Source organism: Oncorhynchus gorbuscha, linkage group LG04, assembly GCF_021184085.1.
Source record: "Oncorhynchus gorbuscha isolate QuinsamMale2020 ecotype Even-year linkage group LG04, OgorEven_v1.0, whole genome shotgun sequence".
NCBI lineage: Eukaryota > Metazoa > Chordata > Actinopteri > Salmoniformes > Salmonidae > Oncorhynchus > Oncorhynchus gorbuscha.
Window position 1 is genome coordinate 37,145,312 of NC_060176.1, and position 10,464 is coordinate 37,155,775.

At 40.2% G+C, this 10,464-nt stretch overlaps 1 protein-coding gene across 2 annotated transcripts in view; it reads right to left on the minus strand.

Annotated features, from left to right (window-relative positions):
• Window positions 1-2,700, minus strand: part of LOC124034027 (heparan sulfate glucosamine 3-O-sulfotransferase 1-like) — a 36,663-nt gene extending 33,963 nt beyond the window's left edge. For both annotated transcript variants that reach the window (XM_046346663.1, XM_046346664.1), the window contains exon 1: window positions 2,376-2,700. The gene's annotated coding sequence lies outside the window, so the exon portion shown is untranslated. The remainder of the gene's footprint in view (window positions 1-2,375) is intronic.
• Between the last annotated feature and the right edge of the window lie 7,764 nt (window positions 2,701-10,464).

Here is a 10,464-nt window from a genome sequence, read left to right on the forward strand (position 1 = left end):
TACTTTTACTCCTTTGGCTGGTGGTTTCCTCAAGCTTGCTGGAAATGGGAAGGGGAAATCTGAAAATATACATTTTGTGGGTTCATTTTAAATTAGCATAAAAAGAGAATGGCAAAACCCCCCTACTTTGGCAATTGATTTACAATGAATCTTGAATGAGTTCGAGAGGTTGGTTGGCTTACTCACAACACGATTGATATGACAGGATCAAGAACATAATATTCACATACTGAATCAGACTGTTGTGGTTGGTTTTCACTACCATGGAGTTGTGAACTACCGCTAGTACAGTGACTGTCACCCATGCCAGATTAGTTAGAGAGGTTGGCTTACAACATGACGGATATGACTATCATGAATATGATGTTCAGAGTCCAAGGCAGTTGTGGTTTATACTTCGCTGGAGTTGTGATTCACTATGGGTGTGTAATATATGCAGCCCACAACACGTGCTGTGTGTCCACCACCACTACCTGTTTATCCACATACCACTAACTGTTGCTTAAAAGACCATGTCATAAATCTCTCTCTCTCTCTGTGAGCATCTATCTGTACCCCCTCTCTCCCTCTCTCTCTCTTTCTCTCTCTTCCTCTCTCTAACAGCATCTATATTTTGCACGCACACACACACACACACCAAAGTGACATTCACAGACCACTCCCACTGGCCACCGACTTCAATTAATGTCACCATGTCATTGAATTTAGGATAACCCCTAGAGCCGATGTCCGGACCCCTGCAGAAATGTAATTAGCATAATAAAAAAATCCACATAACAATCTGTCTGTTTTAGCTACCGATGCATCTCAATCCACCACATCCCCCGATGTCGCACTTATGCATCTGTGGTGACAGAGCTAAAGCGGTGTTTGCTAGACCATGAGACTTCTCCAAACAAAAACGGTTCTCTCACAAAATCGTATGTAGCGTCCGACCCTTCTATAGAAAGATGAGACTCTCACGAACACAATGGTGTTCTCCGTTTCGCTCTACGAACACCACAAGCGTCTTTGGACTCCTCTTAAGACGGTACAGCCAATCTGCCAACGTCTGTCTGTAGCGTCCGAGCAGTTTGGCCTACACACAAACACGTACTTGCCAGTTGAAACATTTTATGGAACTATACAGTACATGTATAATTTGTAAATGTTTCCTGATCTTTCCTATATCTGAGAGATATAGTAAAGATCGGCAAACATTTTTTATATAAATATATTTTTACATGTATTTAACCACTTATTTTTGGTATTAAACAGACACTTCAGAACAAACTTTTTGGGGACTGTCTATGTATGTTTCCATGTAGTGAATCTGTTATTCAATGCGTTTGTATGGACTAATAGCCAAATTAAACATCAAATATACACTACCTTTCTAAAGTTTGGGGTCACTTAGAAATGTCCTTGTTTTAAAAATAAAATCACATTTTTTGTCCATTAAAATAACATCAAATTGATCAGAAATACAGTGTCGACATTGTTAAAGTTATAAATGACTATTGTAGCTGGAAACGGCTGATTTTTTTAATGGAATATATACATAGGCATACAGAGGCCCATTATCAGCAACCATCACTCCTGTGTTCCAATGGCACGTTGTGTTAGCTAATCCAAGTTTGCCTAGAAGGCCAGCATCCCGGAGTCGCCTCTTCACTGTTGACGTTATGATGTGCCTGCTTCTCAAACTAGACACTCTAATGTACTTGTCCTCTTGCTCAGTTGTGCACTGGGGCCTCCCACTCCTCCTTCTATTCTGGTTAGAGACAGTTTGTGCTGTTCTGTGACGGGAGTAGTACACAGCTTTGTACAAGATCTTCAGTTTCTTGGCAATTTCTTGCATGGAATAGCCTTAATGTCTCAGAACAAGAATAGACTGATGAGTTTCAGAAGAAAGTTGTTTGTTTCTGGCAATTTTGAGCCTGTAATTGAACCCACAAATGCTGATGCTCCAGATATTCAACTAGTCTAAAGAAGGACAGTTTTATTGCTTCTTTAATCAGGACAGTTTTCAGCTGTGCTAACATAATTGCAAAAGGGTTTTCTAATTATCAATTAGCTTTTTAAAATGATAAACTTGGATTAGCTAACACAACGTGCCACTGGAACACAGAAGTGAGGGTTGCTGATAATGGGCCTCTGTACGCCGATGTAGATATTCCATTAAAAAATCTAGTTACAATAGTCCTTTACAACATAACCATGTCTACCCTGTATTTCTGATCAATTTGATGTTATTTTAATGGGCAAAAAAAAGTGATTTTAAAAGTTAAAAAAAAAAAGTATTGTGTATATATCTTTTTTTATACTTCAAAGGATCTTAATATTAAAAGTGTGTGAAAAATTCAGTGTGTGAATAAGAAAGAGAGAGGTCTTACCTGAGTCACTGTGACACTGAACCTGTGTCTAGGGTTTCCGCTGTCTTCCTCCTCTTTTCCTCTTCTCTCAACTCCTTTGTGTCTGATCTCCTTTCAAAGCCTCTGAGAAAATCTAAGTGTTAGATAACTCCGTTCAATGTTTTCCCTCTCTCCTCCTTTATTTCCCTCCTTCCTTTTCTTCCTCTTTCCTCTTCTCTGCTGTTTGTGGTGTGCTTGCCCCGCGTTACACTGAGGATATGTGTGTGTGTCTCTGCCTCTGTTTCAAAAAGAGTGAGTGAGTGAGAGTGTGGTGTTGAGTGTGATTCCGTTGAGTGTCAGAGCGACTGACAGAGAGAGAGCGACAGAAAGAGAGAGAGAGAGAGAGAGAGAGAGAGAGAGAGAGAGAGAGAGAGAGAGAGAGAGAGAGAGAGAGAGAGAGAGAGAGAGAGAGCGACAGAGAGAGAGAGAGAGCGACAGAGAGAGAGAGAGAGTGAGAGAGAGCGAGAGAGAGAGAGAGAGAGAGAGAGAGAGAGAGAGAGAGAGAGAGAGAGAGAGAGAGAGAGAGAGAGAGAGAGAGAGAGAGAGAGAGAGAGCGAGAGAGAGAGAGAGTGAGAGAGAGAGCGAGAGAGAGAGAGAGAGAGAGAGAGAGAGAGAGAGAGAGAGAGAGCGCAAAGCAAGCACAAACACATCGACCCCTTAGGGAAATCCCTCCTCCCTCTTCCACCTGCCCCCTGCTCTCTCTCCATCAACCCCTCTCTCCCATTCTTCTCTCTGATTTATTTGTCTTTCACATACTTTCTCTGTCGATGTTTCATCCCAACACTTTGAAGGGACATAAGACTTAACATGTGAATCTTTCCCTCCTTTTTGTTACTATGCATATTTTGATGATTTCTTTCCAGCCATAACTATGCCTTAAGACGTTCTTAGACATATTTGTGAAGACATCTTGAGACATCTTACTGTGAAGATATTTCTTGGGAAATGATGACGTGTCTTTAAAGCCTCAACGTTGTGTGTCATTCAAGATGTATCCAGACATCTAAAGGTGAAGGTGAAGGCTGAGTATATAACAGCGTTTGATTTTACTTGAATACAAATGCGAGTGGGTTTTTCAACCTTCCCATTTCTCATACCATTCAATATAGACAGTTATTTGAGAATGAGACTTTGAGTAAAAATCTTTGACCTTTTCAGTTTATTGCGCTTATCACTTGACATAAAGTGGAATTAGTGGCACTTTTGAATAAGGTCTGAAGGTTTTTTCTCTCCTCAATCAAGATCGTTAATAGCTTTGGGAAAGGCAAGCACATCTTAGCCTTTGTGTCATTTCCTTGATTTTGTAAGGGATGTATTAGCAGTAGTAATTATTGTAGAATAGATGAGAGCAGCAAATGTACCAAGTCCACCTCAGTTTCCAATGATCGAGACACATCACCAACGTACTTATAAAAATGCTCAAAGTTCCACAGACAATCAATGCATCGATTATAACTTTTAGTCAGGAATGCGTGTTCTGAATGAGTTCATTGTATTCATACAATCTAGGTGAACATCGCTAATATTGTTCAGATTTGGTTGGAGGTTAGAGCATGGTGCTTTTATCAACAGAATTGTGGGTTTGATTTGGGCAACATACAAACTGTACAAATGGTATGTTGTTAAATTACCGTAGTAATATCTCAAAGTACATGCATGGCTGAAAGGCGATTGAATAAGTAAGATCCTCAAGTGACCTTTGGGACTGTGGGTCTCCCAGACAGGTGTATTGGAGGGGTCTCTTGATCTCATTCCATTGGACCGATAACACTCTTCAGCTTTCGCCCCATAATCTGTTCTTCTAATACAGTGGCAAGAAAAAGTATGTGAACCCTTTAGAATTATCTGGATTTCTGCATAAATTGGTCATCAAATTTGATCGGATCTTCATCTACGTCACAACAATAGACAAATATATTGTGCTTAAACTAATAACACACAAATTATTGTATTTTTTTGTCTATATTGAATACATAATTTAAACATTCACAGTGTAGGTTGTAAAACGTATGTGAACCCCTAGGCTAATGACTTCTCCAAAACCTAATTGGAGTCAGCTAACCAGGAGTCCAATCAATGAGACGAGATTGGAGATGTTGGTTAGAGCTGGCTTGTCCTATAAAAAACACTCACAAAATTGGAGTTTGCTACTCACAAGAAGCATTGCCCGATGTGAACCATGCCACGAACAAAAGAGATCTCAGAAAATCCCCCCCCACACACACCTCCCCCAACCCCCACATACACACACACACCCTTTATTTGCTGCATATGCCCTTTTCAACAGTTATATTAATCTCTATTTGTGTCTCTGCGCTCTCTCTCTGCTGTGTTTTTTTGGTGTGTGTGTGTGGGGGGGGGTACGTGGGGGGAGGGATTTTATGCTGGATTTTTTTCCAAAAATGAAAAGCTGCACCACTGTCGAGGTTCTCCTTGGGGGGTGCACTTCACCGAGCAACCCTGCTCCTCTTATCCTAGACCCCTGGGATTCACTCCCCACTCCTCTACTCCTCCCTCTCAACCCTCGTTCTCTTCCCCTTTCCCTCCCTCATTCGTCTCATCACCCACTCCTCCCTCCCTTCTTTCCTTGTTAGTTCATCATCTCATCCGCCTCTCTTCATCTCCTCCCGATGCACCAGCTACCTAGAGCTCTGATCCCAGTTTCCACGAAGGCCTCCAACTTTTCTCTTCCTCTTTGTCTCCTTATCAGACTGTGTCTGGGTCTGAAGTCTACCTCGCTCTTCCCAGACACTTCTTAGCTTATCTCCTTCCTCTCTCCCCACAGCTCTCCCTCTCCTCCTCCCTTCTTTTTTTATCTTCTTCATGATAAACACTTTTTTACGCACACGCCTCTTTATTTTTGGTAGCACTTTATTTGGATAGCCTGGATTTTCCATCTGTAGATGCTCTACAGATGATCATACTATCAACAAACTGTCTGTTGACATGCAACTGATTGCTAAGGCAGGATAAGGTTTAGAATAAGGGTTAGGGTTAGGTTAAGGGTTAAGTGTAGGGTTAGAATTAAGGTTAAGGTTAGGGTTAGATAGTTAGTTGAAATGTTTCTGATAGTCTGTAGAGCATCTAAAGATGGTCTACCAAAATAATGTGAAAGACAAGTCAACTGTGAACATCAGAAATGAATAATGCAAGACAGGAAGCAAACCCCACAACAACAACAAAGCACTACACTCAACCGCTACAAGAGCCGCTCTAATTTACAACCTGCAGTTTGTGTGTAGGGTTGTGTGTGTGTGCGTACATGCGTCTGTGCATGTGTGTGCGTGCTATAAAAACATCTGTAGTGATGGCACACTGTCAGACAGTAGAATAGGTGCTATAGTCAAGTTGTTTCTCCACCCTGAAGTATCGCTTCACTCGGTTTCTCTATTGCCTACTCCAATAAAAATAACCTCATGACTATGAAATGTAGACCTCATTTAATTAAGGACTGCATTTGGCTGTTATGGCGTGCATTTATGAAAGAAAAACTAACAGGTCTGTGAGAGACGGAATTCTTACTGGTTGGTAGGTGATCAAATACATATGTCATGCAATAAAATGCTAATTAATTACATAAAAATCATACAATGTGATTTTCTGGAGTTTTGTTTTAGATTCCGTCTCTTACAGTTGAAGTGTACCTATGATAGAAATTACAGACCTCTACATGCTTTATAAGTAGGAAAACCTGCAAAATCGTCAGTGTATCAAATACTTGTTCTCCCCACTGTATAGCACCTTTTCATTGGGTCTCAAAGTGCTTAACATTGTCATTTACCTCATCCACCATCCATGTAGCAGCACCCAGCTGCTGTTAACCAACGATGAGAAGTTGGATGTGCGAATTATGAAGATTGTTTTGTTGGCTTTGGCTGATATGTTTTACGACTAGAGTAGACAATACATGAGTAGATGTGGAGAGAGGGAAAAGCAACCATTCAGCAACTATTTAGGAGTAATTTCATTGTTACATTCAGTGCCTGAACCTAGATTAGCACTCCTACTCTGAGACCCTTTATGAATACAGACCCTGGACCCTTTTTCTCTCTTTACACTCTTAGCATTTTCTCTCCTCAGAGTACGAATGCACTAATGATCTTTTATCTTCTTCAATGAGAAATGAGATCATTCAACAGTCAAAAACACAAGACAAAACCCACTCTGAGAACATTTGGTCAAAGAGAGTTTGGCCCAGTCTTACAGCAGCACTGCTCCTAGTTGGGAATCTCTTAGTTCTATGGCATATGGTTCTCTTTTGAATCATCTATGGTTCTTTTTAGAATTCAAAGGTGACCAAAGTAAGTTCATTAGCTATTGATGCTTTGTGTAGTCGTGGCCGCTGAGCCAAACTAAAAAAGAGACCCTAATTAAGCATAGAAACGGAATTACAGAACATTGACTTAAATGGGAATGTCTGTTCTAGTAAATATATTTCTGTGTAATTAGGTAACCACAGCCAGATGGGGTGGGTGAACTCCTGCTTTCCCTCCATAAAGCATCTCAGAGTAGGAGGGCTGATCTAGGATCAGTTTAGCCTTGCAGATAATAATGAATAAGATGATATGATCATGGGGAACCTGATCCTAGATCAGCACTCTTACTCCTCTGAGACGCTTTATGAATACAGGCCGTGGTGTTTTTGTGTCTTCCTGTTTGTGAATGTGCCCAGGAAGTAAGTGAGGACCCACCTGTCACCATGGAGATGGGTTCCTATGGGGCTAAGGCCTGTGTGATTGCATCAAGTTCGTTGTTTGAACTTCAAGCCAAAGCACTTGTTTGGACCTCTGTCTTTGAGTGTGTTCCAATGGAGGTAATGAGCTGGGAGGAAACCATATGTGAAGGGTTGCTGGAAAAATTGGTTGGTGGTGCACAGAAAATTCTCCAGTGTTAACCACGTTTCCATCCAACCATTTCATGTGGATGAAAGAAGTCATGACCAGGCTGATGGAAACATGGAATGCCGGAATGCCGGAATGCCGGTACAAATGCCGACAGACAATTTCTTCATTCGACATGGTGGTTTCTTTTTATGTCTTTAAAATGAGTCATGCAAGAAATGTCTGTGGTCCTTTGTGTGGTCCTCCCAATACAACTCTGGAAAGCATACAGTTTATTAGGCTACAGATTAAATAAATTATGGTGAACCTCACAGGGTGGTGAAAGTGCAAGGTGATGAGCTTGATGCTCCTTTCCAATAAGTATCGAGGGTCTTATTCTGGTGACATTATGATTTGATGCTTGGCTGCTGTTTGACAAATGCAAATAATATCGCTCTTATCCATAATAATCTCATAGTCTAGGTAACCTACCCACACTGTATCTGCGACCTGTTGGCTAAAGCACATTTTCCAAGACCAGAGTGGGCACATTTGCTATATAATGTTTTTGTGACAAAACCATCAGTTAGAGTTAAAAATGCAATGGAAACACATCTAACTTGTTTTTTTTTGCATTCGGTACATGGGAATTTAAATGGCAAAAGTAATTTTTATGTGCACTACGTCATCACGCAATATTTTATTCTTAAAAAGTCATTTCGATTGAAACATCTTTGGTGGAAAAATGTGCATATTGTTCTATACATATTTTAGAATATTTGCATGAAAATCTGTTCCAAATTGGATGGAAACCTTGCTCCTGACAGTGTCAAATTGGACACTGGTCCAGTGTCTATAGCATTTTTCAGTGTTACAGTGTCAGAGATATGAATGTTGCATTCATCCATTTTATTTCCTGTGGCCTTCACCAAGTAAGATCCTAAGCTAATATAGAATTATATTGTAATTCTTTAACAGAATACAACAATTATTTCAAGACCCTAGTTCTACTCTAGTACAAGGTTTTCAGGCCTGCAAGTCACATTATGAAGTCTTGCAAAGTGATGTGTAATTCCTATTGGAATCCAGCCAGAGTTGGGATATACAACAATTCCAATTTTTATTCACCTGTAACCTGAATTCAGAATGACTACGAAAGACTCCGAAATGAGACTACCTAAACCATCTAAACTAGAACAACCATTTCAGTAACAGGTGCAATAAACCCAAGTAACGGATTGGATTAGTTTAGAAACATTTATGTTATTTAAATTTGAGTAGCATAAGATGAATTAATCAATCAATGAACATGCAAAAACATAGATATTGAAACAAACAATTTTAAAAAATCAACCTGCAATAGAGTATGCTGTTTTTTTTGTTTAACAAAGGTTCTCAACACAAACTGTTTACACCAATGAGTGTTAATGTAATACTTACCGAGTTAATGTAACACTAGAAATGTTACACTGAAAAATCATTACTAGGTAACACTGGCCAATTTGCTGTGTGGTTGCATTATTGTTTTAGCCTGGTTCCAGCTGTCTTGCTGTCAACTATAATGACTATCACATTTAGTAAGATAGCACAAATTGATCTCGGACCAGGCTATTGTTGTTTAGCTTGCAGTGACAAACTATTTCATACAGTGAGTGAATATGGCTTGTTCAGTGCATTTGTAGGTGGTTTCTTTGTCATGGACATAGTGCAAAAACTATATTCAAGTGGTTGTATGTTGAGAGCAAGAGAGTAGAATGTGTGTGTCAGAGGAAGCTGGTGGGTGGAGCTATAGGAGGACAGGCTCATTGTAATGGCTGGAATGGAATACGATGACAAGAAAAAGTATGTGAACCCTTTGGAATTACCTAGATTTCTGCATAAAATTGACATAACAATTGATCTGATCTTCATCTAATTCACAACAACAGACAAACACAGCGCTTAAAGAAGTATTGCCTGATGGGAACCATGCCTCAAAACCAAAGAGATCTCAGAAGACCCAAGCTTAAGAATTGTTGACTTGTATAAAACTGGAAAGGGTTACAAAAAAAAGCCTTGATGTTCATCAGTCTACGGTAAGACAAACTGTCAGTAAAAATGGAGAACGTTTAGCACTGTTGCTACTCTCCCTAGGCGTGGCCGTTCTGCAAAGATGACTGCAGGAGCACAGAGCAGAATGCTCAATTAGGTTAAGAAGAATCCGAGAGTGTCAGCAAAAGACTTACAGAAATCTCTGGAACATGCTAACATCTCTGTTGATGAGCCTACGATAGGTAAAACACTAAACAAGAATAGTGTTCATGGGAGGACACCACGGAAGAAGCCACTGCTGTCCAAAAAAAAAACATTGCTGCACATCTGAAGTTTGCAAAAGAGCATCTGGATGTTCCACAGCGCTACTGGCAAAATACTATGTGGACAAATGAAACTGAAGTTGAGTTGTTTGGAAGGAACACTCAACACTGTGTGGAGAAAAAAGTCACAGTACACCAACATCAAAACCTCACCCCAACTGTAAAGTATGGTGGAGGGAGCATCATGGTTTGGAGCTGCTTTGCTGCCTCAGGGCCTGGACAGCTTGCTGTCATCGACAGAAAAATTAATTCCCAAGTTTATCAAGCTATTTTGCAGGAGAATGTAAGGCTATCTGTCCTCCAATTGAAGCTCAACAAAAATTGAGTGATGCAACAGGACAACGACCCAAAACACAGAAGTAAATCAACAACAGAATGGCTTCAACAGAAGAAAATGGCCCAGTCAGAGTCCTGACCTCAACCCGATTGAGATGCTGTGGAATGACCTCAAGTTCACACCAAACATCCCAAGGATATTGCTGAACTGAAACAGTTTTGGTTAAACATTCCTCCTGACCATTGTGCAGGCCTGATCCGCAACTACAGAAAACGTTTGGTTGAGATTATTGCTGCCAAAGGAGGGTCAACCAGTAATTAAATCCAAGGGTTCACATACTTTTCCCAGCCTGCACTGTGAATGTTTACACGGTGTGTACAATAAAGACATGAAAACGTATAATTGTTTGTGTGTTATTAGTTTAAGCAGAGTGTGCTTGTCTATTGTTGTGACATATAACATATTATGACCAATTTATGCAGAAATCCAGGTAATTCTAAAGGGTTCACATACTTTTTCTACCCACTGTACATGGAACAATATCAAACACATCAAACATATAGAAACCACTTTTGACTCCGTTCCATTGATTCCATTCCAGCCATTACAATGAACCTGCA